Below are 19,498 nucleotides of genomic sequence, written 5' to 3'. Positions count from 1 at the left end.
CCAGCTAGCAGGCAGTTCTTCGTCCTCCCATATCTTCGTTAGAATACGGTGGATTGCTTGATGCAGCTGCTCACTTCCGTGTTTGAAAAGTTCGGCCGGGAGCTCGTCCTTCCCAGCAGCCTTATTATTTTTCAGCTCACGTATTGCCTTTTTAACCTCGTCTAGCGTTGGAGGCTCCACAGCTTGATCGTCGTCTGCGATGTTTACTCTGTTCCTCGATACTCCCTCACTCTCTCCATTCAACAATGTCTCAAAATGTTCTTTCCACCTGGCAGCCACCATTGTTTTATCTGTCAGCAAATTCCCCTCAAGGTCATTGCACATGGCGGGAGATGGCGCTGTTTTACTCCGCACACCATTGACAGTCGCGTAGAACCTTCGCATATCGTTCTGTTCCATACTTTCTTGCGCCTCAGCAATCACGCGTTCTTCGTATTGCCTTTTCTTTCTGTGGTGGGTTCGTTTCTCAACTGCCCTTGCTACCTTGTACCGCTCTCTGTTCAGCCGGGTACCAGACACTAACATCCGGCATCTGGCAACGTTCTTCTCATCCGTCAACCTCTGGCACTCCTCATCAAACCAGCCATTACGTGGTCGTCTTTGAGCTGTACCTATCACTTCTTGTGCTGTTGTGTTTACCGCTCCGTGGATTGTGTTCCACAGATTGTTGAGGTCCTCGTTCACGTTGATTTCGCTAATCCGCTCATCAAGCTTCTGGCGGTACTCTGCAGCAACACCTTCTACTGACAAGCGATGGATATTGAAACGCATCGATCTCCGGTTCGTTGAATTCGTAACGGTCGATAGACGCGCCCGAATTTTGCAGACAACAAGATAATGATCTGAGTCAATGTTAGGCCCCCTAAAAGTCCTTACATCAATGACATCTGAGAAGTGCCGGCCATCCACCAACATGTGATCGATCTGGGTGCAAGTTTCGCCATTTGGGTGTCTCCAGGTGTGCTTTCGGATATTCTTGCGTGCAAAGTAGGTGCTACTGATGGCCATACCTCTAGCAGCGGCGAAGTTTATCAGTTTCAGGCCGTTATCATTGGTTACTGTATGTAGGCTCTCTGTACCAATGATTGGACGAAAGAAATCTTCCCTCCCGACCTGCGCATTTGCATCTCCGATTACAATCTTCACGTCGTGTTTTGGGCACTCATCATAAGTTTTATCGAGACTGTCATAAAACGCGTCCTTCACGTCATCGGATTTATCGTTGGTTGGCGCATAGATGTTGATCAGGCTGTAGTTGAAGAATTTGCCCCGAATCCTTAATACACAGATGCGGTCGCTTACCGGTCTCCACCACATAACACGCTTCATCTGCTTCCCGATCACTATGAACCCTACTCCATGTTCTGCCCTATCGCCACCGCTGTGATAGATATGATACTTGAAGGAAGTGTTGGCGATGGGATCCACCGCCCGGAATTCACGTTCTCCGGATCTAGGCCACCGTACTTCCTGAATAGCAGCTACGCTCACATTCACTTTTTGCAGTTCACGAGCCAAAAGGCCCGCTCGTCCAGGTTCATTTAAGGTTCTGACATTCCAAGTACCGAGTTTCCATTCATTGTCCTTATTTCGTTGCCGGGTCGGTTGCCGAAAATTCCGTTCGTTGTTTTATCTTTCTTCGTTTTTCTGAGTAATGTTGGGGGTTTCAGTATGCTACCTTACCGGGGTCGCGATACCTACATCATGTTGGTGGGGCTGCCACCTTAGGTGTAGCTGACGTGATACAGCATTTCTTATTCAGCCGCTCGCTCCGAGACAGACGCTGTTTGAGCCGCACCTCCATGGTGAACAGACGCTCGAGGGTCGCACCTCCTCACTTTGCTATCACCACGATCCGGATCCATGTTTTTATCGTGGTGACATTGCCCAGGCTACGCTACCAGCATCTTTTGCTGGCGGTCTTTGTCATCGGCTGACCCGTGGAAGCGTGAGGTAGGAACTTGTGAGGACCAGAGCTGTTGGGACAACACTCCTTCCAGTTTGTCGACTCACCATTTGTAGCCCGTGACGTAGGAGTACGAGGTCTTTATAATATATATAATTTATTAACTGCAGCAGGAGCTTGGGTTTTGTGTAGGAATATGAACTTGAGCGGGGTTCTCTCTTTGTATACTCTTTAGTATGACGCATTTGACTCACAAAACGCTACTGATTCCGATCAATAGCGGTGCAGCTTCTTCTTCCTTTTATGGATGCTCATGTGGGCTGCAGCTTGCTGCTTGCAGGCAGCCTTTCGTTGTGTACTCGAGAACACCACCACTTACCATGCGGTGATTGAATAAACACCTATTGTGAGACCGAATGGAATTAAACTTTGAAATCTGTGTTAGGGAAATCGCTTTTCGCAGGCAATCGGTGATCATTCTAATTATCATAGCAACAATTGCACATTCATGCAATTTTAAGCAGTGACACTTTGAAAAATGATAAAGTCTTAAATTTAACAGATGCGTAGAAATATTTCTGATCGATTGGTGATAAAATTATTGAAATTGGTCCATGGACAGCTGAGTTATTAACTTTCAAAATCTTTCATAATTTTGTTACATGTTCCATTTTCGGTTTTCACAAAGTGTACCCCCATATAGAAATCACAGACGTAGTCCGTAGACTGCACGTTATTGTCGAAATACGTATCTGTCATGGATACCAGCATTAATTTAGTGGGATTAAATGGAAGATATCCTTTTTTGCTGTTTTATTTAAGCATTCCGCTAACATTCTAATTACATTACTTCAATATGGAATTGTTATATATTTAATTTTTATATTTACATATATTTAATTTGAGTAGTGTAATTTTCAAATATGTTTTTTTTATTTGTTAAAGACGAAGGATTATCAATGTTCTTTTTAAAGGTACAAACAACGATAAAGAGTTTTACATTTCCGGAGTGATTTGAGATTTGGGCGTAATTGCATTTGTAAACAAACACGTCAATCGCCAAAGCTTATAACACTATGAGGTAGAGGAATGATTCCTCTATCATTTGGTGTATATTGTTTATGAGATTGAGCTTTTATTCAAGAGAAATCGGCAATTGACGTGTTTGTTTACAAAAGCAATTGAGCCCAAATCTCCAATCACTCCGGATTTGTCAAATCAATTCAAAAATCTCAAATTTTGATAAATTCATTAGATTCTAAATTGAAAACCCTTCAAGATTGTGGACCAAGAACAAATAGAACTTGTTTGGCTGCGGAGTAATCTCTATGCAAGGATATAATTTCTTTAAATCTAAAATATTCCAGGGTTGCAGCCCAGGGAAAGCAAGCTTATTCGGCCAAAATTTGCTTCTTCAGCTAAAACATGGTTTATTCAGCTCTTAATCAGTTAAATCCAACCGATTTGTACCTTCCTTAAAAGTTGTCCTAGCTCGCTATTCTAATATCTATATGCAATCTTCACACTGCCGTACTCTAACGGAACTATCAACTCTATGCTTTCATCTACTCCATCTATCGTATAAAAATTACCACTACAGTCTGTTATTTGAAATTATCATCTTCAACTATGTAAATCGTTGACTTCACGTAGAAGTAATACTAAAACATATAGTCAAAGTAAAGTTCAAATTGTTTGTTGAGATTGATTACAACTTTGTATACACTTGAGCTGGAATGGTTTTAACCAAATACAATAATTTATAATTTTGTTTTAAACAGGTAATTCAGGAGTGAAATACCAATATAGAACTTCAAGAAAATTAGTGCCTATCAGAAATTTTGAATACTTCTCAAATAATAGTATTAAAAGTTTTATTATTGCAATTCATATACATCCTAGTTACAACTGCGGTTTCTATGCTTTTTCATGGAAGATGTTGCAAGTGTTATTTCGGATACACGATATTCAATATTTCGTTTAATTTGCGATATTATACCCAAGCAACACAACTTGTTGTAAAGGTGTGTACAATACTGCCTAATGATATATATAAATGTTTAGATACATTTTATAATACTTCATTTCATACTTTTATACAACTGAAAAAGCGCAAGTTTCGAAGCGTTATTAAAAAAGTTCATATAAAATGTTTTGAAAAACATCGTCATAATCAATCAAATCAAATGGCAACAAGTATTCTCCTTATCAAAAATAAGACAAAATCGAACAGATATTCGGCCTGCTAGGTTTGTTACTTCTCTAGAAGACCAACTCCGCTTGTTGGTAAACCATTTATTACTATCCATCAAGTTCTCACATACGACAGAAAACCAAGTGAGAGGAGGAGCTTGGTAAAATACATTATGGTTTTATAGCATGTTTTGGAAAACATCAGAATAACCAGTGAATTTTAGTGGCAAAATAATAATAAAAACCATTGAGCATGGGATTCGAACACTGTTCCTTGGCGTGATAGATTTGATACTTCTTGACTAGACTAATTCTGAACGATGACAATTATCTATGATGTTCTCGACAATGGAAGGAAAATCATATTCTAGAACAAATGCGTTTGGTTCGTCATAATATGTTTTGAAAAGTACTAGAAGCGTGATCTCAATTATAATTTCAACTCCTTTATGACACCCGACACTTTTCAGTTGACTTAATGTATAGAAATAGTGAAAAAAATGTCAATAATTATTAAGTTAATTTGGAATCTTTTCATGTTTTGTAGTGGTATTATAAAAGTACGATGCACCCTTATATAGCTTTTAAATCAATGCCAAAAATTATCATATTGAGTGATGAAAAAATCTGAGAAGTAGCAAGAAAACATTTACCGAGCTCTTTTAAACACGGGATGTTTTCTGCATCACGAATTCACTTATATTATTATATATTTTGTGTGTAATTTGGGTACATAGGGGAAATGGCTCTAATGTTGGCCTATGGATCTAAGATTGGGCCCATCGCTAAAAATCTGCTATATATCAAGATGAATGCGTCATTGGGACGGTACTAATGGATATTTTTGGTTGCTATTGAAAATTTAATCGATTGCTAAATTTATGTATGGGCCCAGATTAGGGACACTTAGGCCGACATTACATACATTTTCCCTATGTATAATGATTCTGAACGATACTATAAAATTATGATACAATGTACGTGATGTTTTGAGCATGATAAGCTATGATTATCAATTTTTTAAGAGCCTGGATTTGTGGAATTAGTGTACAGATTACGATGTATTACAGTATGTAGCAGTAGCAATTTAAAACTTAATTTTTGTTTTCAGTGGTTGTGGTCGAAATCATCGCATCCCCTTTTCAATTTTATCTACTTAGCGGCGCCGGTGGTGTAGTGGTAAGCGTGATTACTTCTCACCCCTGCAGGCCTGGGTTCAATCTCAGTCGGCGCCGCCGGGATGTTCTGAGGCATAATATCTCTGATCACGCCTCCCTTCGGAAAGGAAGTATAGCCGTTGGTCCCCGGTTCATGAGTTGATGCGTCGATAGGTAGGGTCCAAGGTGTGGATGCTGCCTTCCTGGCGTCGATAGCATTGGCAAATGTTATCTACTTTCACGCAATACAGCGAGGGCACGGCGAAAAAAGTGATTGGGCTGGATCAGCGGAATCTTCCAATGTGCAGCTCGCCCTATTAGATAGGAAGCCAATTCAAGATCCATGAGGCAACTTTTTGTAAATTATGACTACTGCGAGTATTTCCACTGCAGTCCCGCTTTAGAGTTTCTTCTTCCGGACTTCTTTTTAGTTTCCCAGACCAAAAACAAAAACAAAAAAAAAATGCGGAATGTAATAGTTAAATAGGAAACATTTTGAATATAAATTTCTCTTTCTAACTGTAAATGTTTCAGCTGTGTGATTTTTGGCCAAACGACATTCGTCCTAATGACTCATAATCACTCTATTGAGCATCTACCTAAAATTGGATCACTTCATGCCGTGGACCTGTAACCTGTTCGGATCCACATCAAATAATTCAACATCCACCCTTGCACTCTTTCGATGCGCCAAAATATTCACCCTTCACCAGTTCACGCCGCGCTGCGCACAATGGAACGCGTTTTAATTAGCAATGACAACCGCGGGTTAAGACACAAACCTTCGCACCATTCCGCCTCTGCCATCGCCTTGCATTGGTTCGGACAGTTGCACGGAGTTCCGCGAAGTCACTTTGCTGAGCGGCACGGCAGCTTTTCTCACTTCTTGCGCGAGCGCGGTCCGGTTTCAAGTGATGCAAATTTGAGCAAATCTTCGCCTCTCCGGGCAGACCTACCGACCGACCGACACAGGACCAAGCTGGTATCGGGTAGATTGAAATGGGATTGGATTTGTGCCGAGGCAAATGAAGCCGCGACAGATAGACAGATTTCATTCGGTTTAATTTGATCCTGTCGTTATGATGAATCACCTTCTTTTTGGGTCTTGGCTGCGAGAAGCTAGGGTTGCTGTGCGTATTTTGGACCGGTGATTGCAATTATGGTCTGCAGGTTGCACTGGGAGCGGAAAAGATAAGATCAAATGCACATATAGGTAGGTTCACTGCTTCAGGTAGTCGAGAAGTAGTTTGGTCGTTTTTTGGAAGTTTTGTTTTTCTCGGCCATTCGTCTGCACTTTTCAAGCAAAACGCGAAAAATAAGTCAGGCGTTAATGTTTTGGCGAAAAGACACACCGGCAAGCCAAGCGCAGAGGGAAGTAAACAGGCTTTTACGTGGAACCTATAATTTGCCTGATGCCCGTTTTTCAGTCCAGCAAACAAGGTCTGCCAAGATTCGGTTACAAATATACATCAGAGGCTCGTCAGGCGCTAGTCTACCATAATACCAGAGTAGGAGGCCATCAGGGATGCGAAAGTGTGTATGCTAATTTCAGTTTGCCTTTTGCTCATTGGCTTCTTTGAACTTTGAGCCAAATTGTTCGATGCACCGCCACAGTCGGCGTTCACGGTCGATTTACGCTCTCCTTTACCTGGAGTGGGTTCGGAGTGAAGTGAGAAATTATCGCCATTCTAGTGATTTGGTAACTCAATACTTTTTGCCGTCAGCGAAGCGTCAAATTGATGGGACGAACTTCGTGCAGGTTGGAACTCAGGAACGTCAGAGTATTGATAATCATTCTCTTCGAATTCATCTCTACGATCATCCCTTTGTCTCCTGGTCCGCACCCTGTTGGACAGGAAACCGCCATCGCGAGAAACCGGTAGCTCTACCGTTGATGTACATTCTCTCAACCGAACGTGGACAAACATCGCTCAAGCATCTCGGAGCAATTAGTTTGACCTATAGCCGAAAACGACATGCGTGCTACTCACACATTTGCAAGCAGATGAGATAATTCGATTTTTCCTTCGGCTCTGCGGTGAATGCCGGTGCCAGTGATGATAACATACATAAGGTGCGGTAATCGGTGGTCAGCTCCGTTGTGGGTAGATACTGAGGAGTGAGGAAGTTCAACTTCATCGCCAACACCTTGGTAATGAAACATGTTCCCGCATCAACACTGGCAGCAGCAACAACAGCAGCAGCACCGGAGTGAGATCTCTGCAGGAATCGGTTGACAGCCGCGAGTAAGCATTTCCATCTCATCAGTCCTTACGATCCGTAGGATCAGCATGAAAGCAGGTCAGGGAGAGAAGGTGGGAGGACACGTAGGGAAAAATGTAATCATCATCATCATCCATCATAATTTACATCGGTTCGTTGCGAGTCGGTCTTAACATATAGCCAAATCCAGGACGACTACACAGCACGACGACGACGACGACGACGACGACGATGATGACGGACGGGGAGGGTGTACCATGACCAATGCAATGAGTGGCACATAGTGTTACGTGTGCACGACTCGCGGTTGGTGATGTTTAAAAAATATATTAAAATGGCGCACATTGCTCGATGTCTGTACGTTTTAATTCCCATCGTACCAATCTGAACGATGATGAGTGTAGCAGATCAGGAACAGCACTCAGCGGTTCTGCAATCAATGTCAGCACGCTGACGGTGGGGCGAAGTGTAAATAGTACAGTTAATAAAAATTTGTCCCATTCTCAATCTGAGATATCGAAAAGATTTTGATGTACCAGAGTTTCATCAGAGACATAGACTTCAACAAGGTCTTGATAATTTTGAACCCAAAATCTAAAGTCTCAGACACGTGCTTGCAATGTCAATACCGTATCCAAGTTTAGAGAAGTATCAAAAAGGATAATATTGGTCAATTATGCCTATAAGGATTCAATTAAGTTATTAATCATTTCATCTTACTCCATGCATGGGGTTAAGTTGAAACACATATATAAGTTATCAAACGTATCTCCAAATAAGATTCGGGACGAATCTTCTCTAAGGGAAGGTCTAGTTATCAAACGTATCTCCAACCCTACGTAAGCAATATCATCATACTAGCACCGGCTAAGTCCAAAAGCTAATTGGTCAACACATATCGATCAGCTCACCAGCATATTGCTACATCAACATTTCAAGTGCACCGAGTATCATACTGCAGCATAAACACCTTGCGTGCAGTAAACCCAACGAGGGTATTGACATCATAAACCCATCGAACCATCCACGCATCGAGTCAGCATTCTAACCAGAGCGAAGTCCATCGACCACACGACATCGTTACCAAGGAGGACGGAAACCAGAGTCAGCAGAATGGATCACCACAGCCACGCGCCTTTGATAGGAACCATAGCTTAGCTTAGGGAATATTTCAATTAATAAAACCAGTCTTAATCCATCAGTTACTTGAGTCAGTTCCTTTTTAAAAACGTATCCGCGGTCCCCTAACTTTTAATTTATATACTTTTTTCCTTTGGTTTGTTTTTTCCGTCGATCTTGTTTTCCGTGCTGAGCACCAATGCTACCGACGTGCCAGGAAGGCAGCTCTCCCACACCTGGACCCTACCTATCGACCCATCAACTCATGAACCGGGGACCAACGGCTTTACTTCCCATCCGAAGGAAGGCGTGATCAGAGATGTTATGCCTCAGAACATCCCGACGGTGCCGACTGGGATTGAACCCAGGCCTGCTGGGGTGAGAGGTAATCACGCTTACCACTACACCACCGGCGCCGTTAAAGCACATATATAATACAGTAGTTTTTCAATGCAAATACCTTTTAATTTTCCTTCATAACTTGGAGGATTATTAGAACTCCGCTTGGTGGGAATACAGGTGTCTTCCGATGAATGCGGTTGGTGGTGCAGTTCACTCACCGGCGTATGGAAAATCATTTACATTAATTCACCTCAAATTTTTTGAATCAAAATAATTCCGTAAAATCATGTATGAAAGTTTGTTAAAACTCTTATACATGACGAAGTAGAGGGGGCAGAACTTGTTCTTGTTTTTCAGTGAATGTAATTTACATTCACTAAAAAACAATGGTGGGTTCTGTTCACTCTAGTTCATCATGCATAAGAGGTACAGTTGTACGAGAAACATGGGTAGATTTCTGGAGGTAAATTAATAAGGAATATTTACCTACCCAAGGGATTCATACACAATCGGTTTCATTGCCCTCACGAAACATTCTTTTGTGTATCTAAAATTCAGTTAGCTGTTTCTGGACTTGCCTGATGTTTTTAGGCCTTCACAGTGGTCGGAAAATCATTTTCAAATCTCATTTTTTGAGCACCCCTAAGGGGATAAACACGTGTGTAAATCTGGCAAACAATTCTCACGCTTGAGATTCTTATGCAATTTCCCTTACTCAAGGGCAAAAAAAAATTCGCTCAAACATCAATTGATAGCATCCATCCACAGATGCAAAATCAGCAGTCATAACATTGAATTAAGCCAAAATATAAACCAATGATTTTTTGAACATAAAACTCATCGGTGATTTTTGAGCATATTAATTTTACAAGGCAAAGCTCATAGGTAGATAAACTCACGTATGAGATTTGAGTTTTCCTGTTTTCCCGAACACTGTAATCCAATCAAAAACTACCCTATATTTTCAAGAAATTCACAGAACTTCAATTATGTTTCATATTTTTTTCAGATGCTCATAGAACTTCTCTAAAGAGCCAGCATTTTATCAGACATTTGTGGAACATTCCTGAAATTCTCGTAATATTCCATAAATGTTCGGTACATCATGAAAGTTCCTGCAATTAACTGATGGAACTGCTCTAAAGCTCTTTGATCTTTCTTGAACCACTACGACCATACTTGAAAATAATGAAACTTCAAAAAATTCGATGAAGTTCTCTACATAAGTGATGATCTAGCCTCAGATAGAAATCTGAAGTCCTCCAGACTTCCCTGAAGATTTCGGAACATTGCGCTGACATTTTCGGAAATACCCTGAGCTTTTCGGATATTCTGTAAAGATCCTACCATTGCGTTGATGTTAATTGAACTTCCCTGAGGTTCTGTTTTTTTTTAATTTATTTATTGGCTTGTATTTTTTTAAATCGATTATCTCAGTAGAGCAAGCCACAAGAATATATATAAATAAGTAGAAGGGTTTATGACAAAGGGCACGAACGGAAGCTTGACGTAGGACCGCTAGTGGACGGAACAAATATGTTGATCATTTTGTTATTAACTCTTTCCGTTTTTGAATTGGTGGCCCTTTGTTTTTCAAATGGTGGCCACACCAGTGCAAATCGATGCCGACCAGATGACAGCGGCCTAGTCATGCTTCCTATTTCGGGAAACCTTTCTTCCGGTGGATGTGGATGCTTTCGTCGTCGTCTCAGTGATGCCACATATATATTATATTATATTATATTATATTATATATATATATATATATATATATATATATATATATATATTTCGAGGTCTTTTAAATAGAATAATTCTTTAGAAAGCAAACTTAAGTCATTCTTTAAAATTATAAACTATGAACAAACTATTTCCGAACTTCAAATAAACTGAAAGTATATTTACAACGATCCGCAATAAGATCATTTTATAGAATTTATACAAATTTTTTGTCAGCCAGAAACAGATTAAAAAAACTTTTTACGATGAAAATACAGATTGAAAATGAAAATAATTTGGCAACACTGCGTCGTCTGCGTATTGGTGCGATGCGTGCTGTTCCTCTCCGACGCTTATCCGTCCGTTGCTCGAAAGCAAATGACGAAGAAAACGATTTGGCAAGCGTTTTTACTATCGCTGTTTTTCTCCTTCCTTCCTGTCATTGGTGAAATGGTGAGCGATCATCCAAGTTTTGAGCTCGCTTATGTGAGCATGTGCAATGTGTCGTTTGTTTGATTTGCACTCTATCGTTGTGTCCGTGTTTGGGATTTTTTGTTAAATGTCTGAATTTTTATGTTTTTAATGTGACCCCCAGTATAGAAATTGAAGACGTAGACGTACGTTAAAAGTGATATATTTATTCACCCTCCAGTTTGATAACTTTAAAAATATGAGTCTGTGTTAGAAATGGTAAAGATTGATGAAAGTTTAGAGGTCGCTGAAATGGTTTGAAATTGGTTTGGGAATTGCTATAGGAGTATTTTAAATTTCACTTATTATCACATCCAAATGCTGAGAAAAATGTGACGTTTGGACAACTTGAATCAAAGTTAGAGCGATGTATGTGAAATTCAATAATTTCCCATAATAATTTGCAAAAATCTCCATATAAACTGCAAACCATTGGCCTTATCTCTAAACCTTTATGAATCTTTGCCATTTTATTTATTTTTTATTTTTATTGCAAAGACTCATAGTTTGGGGTTATGGTTCAAACTAGACCTGAGCGCCGCCGAAGATTTTCATACGCCGCCGCCTCCGATGAAATTGAGCCGGGCGCGCCACCGCAGTAAAATCGTTCACGCCGCCGAATAAATTTATGTCACGCCGCAACACCTTTTCGGTAAAATGCATCTTGAACGCGTTGAAATTAGAACTTGTGTGCACCCTAGTTCAGGGCTACTCAAAATTGAGTGAAAAACGACTCAATTTCATTAAAACCGGATCTACTTTAAATTTAGTAATAAAGGGTGATACGGTCAAAATTTGGTCAAGGGAAAACGCGTGTAAATCGGTGAAATCGTTTATTTAAAAAATCAAATTAAATTTCTTTTTCAAGTTCAATTAGTATAAAATTCAGGAAAAATATTCAGTTAGGCTTCCGCTTTTCCAAATCCGAATTGCCGGGCCTTACGCTTGACCCCTGCCATCAGATTTTGTACAGCCACCTTGTCCACCTTCTTCGCCGCAGAAAGCCAGTTTGCCTTGAACTGCTGCTCGCCCTTAGCAGTTTTTTTGGTCTTCTTTAGGTTCCGCTTGACAATAGCCCAGTATTTCTCAATTGGGCGGAGCTCTGGCGTGTTGGGAGGGTTCTTTTCCTTGGGAACCACCTGCACGTTGTTGGCGGCGTACCACTCCATGGCCTTTTTACCGTAATGGCAAGATGCCAAATCCGGCCAAAACAGTACGGAACAACCGTGTTTCTTCAGGAAAGGCAGCAGACGTTTATTCAAACACTCTTTCACGTAAATTTCTTGGTTGACAGTCCCGGAAGCTATGAAAATGCTGCTTTTCAAGCCACAGGTACAGATGGCTTGCCAAACCAGATATTTCTTTGCGAACTTTGACAGTTTCATGTGCTTGAAAACATCTGCTACCTTTCCCCTTCCTTTTGCCGTATAAAACTCCTGTCCCGGAAGCTGCTTGTAGTCGGCTTTGACGTAGGTTTCGTCGTCCATTACGACGCAGTCAAACTTCGTCAGCATCGTCGTGTACAGCCTCCGGGATCGCGCTTTGGCCGTCGTATTTTGTTTATCATCGCGATTTGGAGTCACTACCTTCTTGTAAGTCGATAGTCCGGCTTGTTTTTTGGCTCGATGCACGGTTGTAGACGATACACCCAGCTTATTTGCGGCATCTCGGAGAGAGAGGTTAGGGTTTCGCTTGAAACTACCGGCAACTCTCTTTGTCGTCTCAGCGGCTTCCGGTTTTCGATTTCCCCCCGATCCAGACTTCCTGGCTGTCGACAAACGTTCCCCAAACACTTTAATTGCATTTGTAACGGTTGATTTGGCAACTTTTAGCGATTTGGCCAACTTTGCGTGCGAGTAGCTCGGATTTTCGCGATGCGCGAGCAAAATTTTGATACGCTGCTCTTCTTGCTTGGACGGCATTTTGACAACTGAAGAGTGAATTCCAAAATCAAAATAGGAGCAACATTCTACACACACACACACACACCTTCAAAATGAGGGGTGTTCAGGTTTTTTAAATGCAAAATTGAAAGAAATACGTCAAGTTGATATTGACCAAATTTTGACCGTATCACCCTTTATAGCCAGAACTAAATTTTGAGTAAAACGGTGAATATAGGCAAATATTCCGTTTCTTTTCTTTTTTTTTTCTTTATGATTAATAAACCAAAAACTGAAAAGCATTATAATCAAGCATTTTATTTAAAATAAAATTTAACTTTGCGCAGTGGCGATATCGTAACCAATGAGGTACAACCGAGGTGCGATTATTGCTAGTTGAAAACTAATTTAAAATAAAACAAAATGCGAAACAATTACCATTTAATTTGCGGTACGTTTTTATATCCACGGCGACTGTAATTTGCACCATTTTCGAATGATTTCTTCAAAATTTTCAAATTTTCTTCTACGACAGAAAGACAAACTTCGTATTTTTACATTCTCACAATCAGGGCTGAAAAATCTCATTACAGCAAAATGCCACTTTTAGAAGTTATGAAACTATGAGATATTTTAATAATAATTTTCATATGTTAGAAATAATATGAGGAAAAGTTTGTGTATGACACATAAAACCTGTCATTTTCAGTTTCAGATTGTCGCAAAGGGATCTTTGATGGTATGGAGGTGAATGCATATTCGTAATCTGCATTAAAAATAGAATACATTTTTAAAAATTAAAGAACCCAATTAGCTGTTAGTTATAACGAAGGGTACTCACTGATCGAAATATCTCATTTCAACTAAAATTGCTAATTGTGACCAGGCATGGAAAATCATTTACATTCATTTCATGCATTCATTTACATTCATTTGCCTTTAACTTTTTTCATCAACAGCATTCCACGAAATAATGTATAGAGTTTTTGTAGATATTGTGATTAGCTACAACTTTTTCCCGTATTTCAAAACTGTATCTATTTTGCATCACGAACTAGAGCGGGCAGAACTTGTTACTGTTTTTCAGTTAATGTAAAATACATTCACTGAAAAACAGTAGTGGCTTCTGTTCACTCTGGTTCGTCATGCATAAGAGATACGGATTTGAGTTGTTATCAAAAGTTGTAGTTAACAACAAAGCCTACAAAAAATCTATACATTATTTTGCGGAATTCTGTTGTTGAAAAAAATTAGGAACAAATAAATGTAAATGAATGCACTAAATGAATGCAAATGATTTTCCATGCCTGATTGTGAACCTCTAAATGCAAAATTTACAGGTTTTATGTGGTCTACACAAACTTCACCTCATCTTCTTGCATCTTACATTTAAAATATTATTATATTATCTCATAGTTTCATAATTTTGAAAAGTAGCGGTTTAGCTGTAATGAGATTTTTCAGGCCTGCTCACAATTCCATTTTGGTTTTTTTCTGAGTCAACAAATGGGCTGAAAACTCAAAATTGAGATAAACCTTTATTTTTTTATTGTTGCGTCAATGTTACTCATATTCAGAAATCTCAACTACTCATGCTTTGACGTTTCAAAAGAAGTACACCTAACTCATGTTTAAGTAACCTCAAACATTGACATTGAACAATTAAGCTTCATTCACATAAATGTTAGATTTGTTGCGCTACAAGATAATAATGAGTTTATGTTCAACACATGCGTACATTTAGGAATCAAATGTTTATTGTACTTTAATTTTTTTTTAATTCGGCATGCTAATAATATTAATAATATTCACATTTTATGATTTTTCATCGTAAACGTGCACACATAAACATAACATAAAAACTGTAGGCTACAGAGCTGACACCACCAATGGTGGCGGCTTCAGCAACCCTCCTTCTTGGCAGAGGATTGGTCTCGCTTCAGTTACCCATTTGATTTTTGACGTGTTGTTTCTCATTCACGATGACTTCCGCAATGTCGAATTTGAATTTAAATCAAATTCCTTTGAATTTTCTGTCGATTGATACTTCGAGAGGAAAAAACCTTTCAAGAGATTCGTGGAAATACTTTGGAAAAATTATGTATACTAAGAGTGACGTGAAAATACCAATAATGAAGGAGAAAGTGTTCTGCTCGTTATGCATGTCAGAGGCTGAGAAGAGGCCAGGTGATACCGAGGTCCGGAATTGTAAGTCGAACTGGATAAAATAAACAGATAAATCTTAACCGATATCGAAGAATCTGGAGATTGGCTTGATATGGATGAGCAATACCCGTTATCTAGTATGGAGGAGGAGCTAGATGCTCAACTTGCGAGTTTGTGTGTTGTAACATTGTATCCATGTTCAATTTGACGGTGGACCTAAATAAGCCCCAACACTTGAAACAATCAGCGTAACACGTTGGCATTACTTACTTAAGATGATGAAAAGTCTCGAACTAAATAGAGCTGGCGCGAATGCTTTATTGAATCGTCTTAATAAGCGCGATCTCATATTCACAGAACATGAGTGGGCGCTAGTTGAAGACTTGCGAAACTTTCTTGAGCTTTTTTTTCCTTGATTTGTTTTCCGTCGATCTTGTTTTCCGTGCTGAGCACCAATGCTACCGACACCAGGGAGACTGCACCCTCACCTGGACCCTACCTATCGACCCATCAACTCATGAACCGGGGACCAACGGGATTACTTCCCTTGCGAAGGAAGGCGTGATCAGAGATGTTATGCCTCAGAACACCCCGGCGGTGCCAACTGGGATTGAACCCAGGCCTGCTGGGGTGATAGGCAATCACGCTTACCACTACACCACTGGCGCCGCTTAAACTTTCTTGAGCTGTTTGAGGTGATTTTTTTTAAGTCGTGGTTTTGAAACTATAATTCTAGATAGAGCTGGAATTTAGCGGCGCCGGTGGTTAGTGGTAAGCGTGATTACCTCTCACCCCAGCAGGGCTGGGTTCAATCCCATTCGGTGCCGCCGGGATGTTCTGAGGCATAACATCTCTGATCACGCCTTCCTTCGGATGCGAAGTAAAGCCGTTGGTCCCCGGTTCATGAGTTGATGGGTCGATAGGTAGGGTCCAGGTGTCCAAGATCGACGGAAAACAACTAAAGGAAAAAAAAGAGCTGGAATTAGGGCGTAAAAGCTTTTGTAAACAATGACTTCTTTATTAATGACAATGACTTAAATTTTCAAGAAGTTTTCCCCAGGAAAGTGTTGCAGAATGTATTCACACTATGGATGACCTACGTTATAGTGATTTTGAGTAATCTGAACTCAAATGTGGGTAGCATTTTTTGTACATGTGCGATTAGTTTGAAAAGATTTTTTTCTAAATCATTAAAAATAAACTCAAGCCGACCCACGCCGCCACGCCACCGCCGCCGAAAGCAAACGGCGTGACGCTGCCACGCCGCCGCCGCCGGCAGAAAATAACATATCACGCCGCCGCCGTAAATATTTTGATCGGCGCACAGGTCTAGTTCAAACTAGGGGGTGGTCAATAAGAAATTCAACATTTTTTTCAAAACCCTATAATCAAAGTGCCAAACAATTTGTACTGGTGGTAAATTAAATTCCAGTCCTATACCACAGTAAATTAAAAAGTATGGTTCTTTAAGTGGTTGTTTTTTGATTTTCTAAGGTTTAAAAACTACTAGACTTTTGATATCAGTTGTGATACTAGTGTCAAACTAGCAACTCTGAAGTTGGTGCAAACATATGTACCGAAAAGATTTATAGTAGCTAGCATTTGAACCTTTATCATCGAATTGCAGTCGTCACTCATTCCATCACAATGTTTAATCCTGGGTGGTCGTCAGATTGTTGCACGGAAACAAATTTTAGATTTTGCCTCTCAGAATTCTATGAAACTTAAATAATTTTTCGCTAAGTTTGTCATTTTGACTCACGCGATGACTCACGCCTATTATTTCAGAAAGGTGTATCGATATTTTCAATAAATCATACCACGAAATCGGTGTATCAAATCGGAATGACGTCTGATACAAATAAAAAAACTGGATTGCGTTTTTAGAAAAAAAAAAACATACACAACATACAAAACATACATTAATAAATTCAATAACTTTTTTTCACGCATTGGAAACGATTTTCTGAAATGAAATAATTTTTCTGCATTAAAAACAATAAATATTATTTGTGGATAAATATTCGAAATTTGTACTAATAGTTGCTCCGGTTTTGGTAAATTTTAAATTGTCCAATGTGCCAATTTTAGAAAGGTTATCATTTTTTATTAGCTTTCAAATAAACTTTGTACTTTTTTTTGCCATTAAAGGTTTGAACATGTTTTTCTAATTTTTATTAAATTTTTTTAATTTTTTGTTCAGTGTATAATTTTTTATTTTCGAAAATGCAATCGAATTTTTTACAACTTTGTTCAGGGGTCATTTTGATTAGATGAGCCGTTTACGTGCTATGGTTGAAAATATGAAAAATATCGAGTACGCCACTTTGAATAATTGGGCGTTAGTCAAAATGCGTGAGCGAAATTTCATGGAATTTGGAGAGGCAAAAATAAAATCGATTCGTCGGTTGGCGTACGTGACGCAGTTCCTCTAAAGTGAATCGCAGAACCATCGAATCACTATTCTATCACGTGTAATGAGCTGATCATAAACATAATAGAACTGTCAGCGCTTACGAACCCAAACGCCAGTTCTAGATTTTCAACCTGCACATGAGACACTAATGTATACCAAACCACCTAGTGATAACCGCGTTGAACGCGAGCCTCATCATCAGCAACAGCATCCAGCATCCAGTGTTTATTATGGATGGCTTAGCGTGCTAGGTAGGTGACGAGTAGGAGTGCACAGAGTTTTGCAAGCCCTTTTGAAGACATAATCCTAAACTGTTATCATCAGCGAAGCGGTACATAGGGGAGAACAGTCACTAATGCAACCCCTGGGGTAAAATGGGCCCAGCGGTGTTTCATTGCTTTCCAATTTCCATGTGCCAGAATGCTAGTTTTTACTCACGAATTGACCATCGGAGTGCTATGAAAAACAGCGCGGTGCGTTTTAGATCATCCTACCCTACCCAGCCTCAATGATCCTGGTCCGGGATGATGATTTTACTCTCACGTTAGCCGCAGGCAACCGTCATAGGTCAGCAGACAGAGGCTCGATGCGGCATGATGATGACGACGACAACGACGACGACGACGACGACGACGACGATGGTGACCTTCTCCGGTGCGTGTTTCGGGTTTGAGCGCGAGAGCAAGAAATGATGTATTACTTAGTACGGGAATGAATTCATTAGACGTGCCTTGTAGACGTGTCGGGAATGAGGCGCCACAGAACTGAAATCGGCCCACATGGTCTCCCGGTAATTCCGTTCATATAGCCGGCACCGTCATTCGGATGTTGGTAGGAAGGTACATGGAAGGAGATGTAGGACGAATTAATAGAGACATCGCTCCACTGCAGCAGGATTGAAAAGCGCTCATTTATCATCCTTATGAGATGATCGCGTAAGCATCAGGTATCTCAACCAGGGTTTGCGCAGTCTGAAGCTGCAACACGATGACGATGATGGTGATGGTACTGATGGTTGGTCGTTGGTGTGATTGTCTAGTATTTGTGCACTTTGTAGCGATGAGAGCAATTCACGGTAGCACTTTACGATTCCGGCTGTTGTTATTATAGCTCCAACACATAAAACTGTTCGTTTGTCGGTTCGTCGCGTCGTCGACGGCGGTGGCAGCTTGTACGATATGAATCTCGTTAGAGTGTCAAGTTAATGCATTTCCATTTATTTCCCCGCGCGCGCAATAACTTGAAGAACGGCGACGTGAGACAGAGATAGTGCTACATCAATCATATGTAGCTGAGCATAATTTCCGCCATATTCGATGTCGCTCACTCCACGAGATTACGGGCTCCGGAAGAGCAATGGCAGCAGTAGTTGCCGGTGATAATTGTGTAGTCTTGTCGCCATGCCAGAGGATACAATTTGCTTACATTCTAGCAGACAAAAGTGGTTACCGCTGTAAAATGTCGCGATTTAACAGCTGAGACATGTTTATGCAAATTGGCAGCGTACAAGTGATACCATAACCCAGTGCCTGGCAAAGTGGTTGGCACTCTTGACGGCTCGTAAAAGGCGATGTTTCTGCGGTTCGACTCTTTTTGATAGTTGCACCATTTCTCCGTGCTCGTAGCTGTAGACAAGATTACAGCGATTTTTCGACAGTTGTGAAAAGGCAAATGGCGAGGGCTGGTGATTGTAGCTTATTAAAGTTTGATGATATCATGGAGTGGCACGAATGTGGGGACAAATTGCTGGATAATTATTGCATGGTTCGAATGGTTTGCGAGTTCATGTTGATTTAAATTTCTGATCTGTACAATCTGTCGTACTAAATGGAATTACTTTGCAATGTGGGTTGGTAGGCATTCTGCCAAGCCGTGCTGAGTGCCAACATAATGAAAATCAAGT

The 19,498-nt window shown here is 40.3% G+C and overlaps 1 protein-coding gene and 1 pseudogene across 3 annotated transcripts in view; both read left to right on the top strand.

Moving 5' to 3' along the window:
• Positions 1–19,498, top strand: part of LOC135715218 (ankyrin repeat domain-containing protein 29) — a 533,429-nt gene that overhangs the window by 244,351 nt on the left and 269,580 nt on the right. The window lies entirely within an intron of this gene.
• Positions 13,349–13,480, top strand: LOC135715416 (U4 spliceosomal RNA; annotated as a pseudogene).

This window comes from Ochlerotatus camptorhynchus, unplaced genomic scaffold (genome assembly GCF_037179485.1).
Source record: "Ochlerotatus camptorhynchus isolate MF236.1 unplaced genomic scaffold, CSIRO-AGI_Acam_v1.1 ptg000045l, whole genome shotgun sequence".
Classification (NCBI taxonomy): Eukaryota; Metazoa; Arthropoda; class Insecta; order Diptera; family Culicidae; genus Ochlerotatus; species Ochlerotatus camptorhynchus.
Note: the sequence above shows the minus strand (reverse complement) of the source record. Positions and strands in the feature narration are given on the sequence as shown.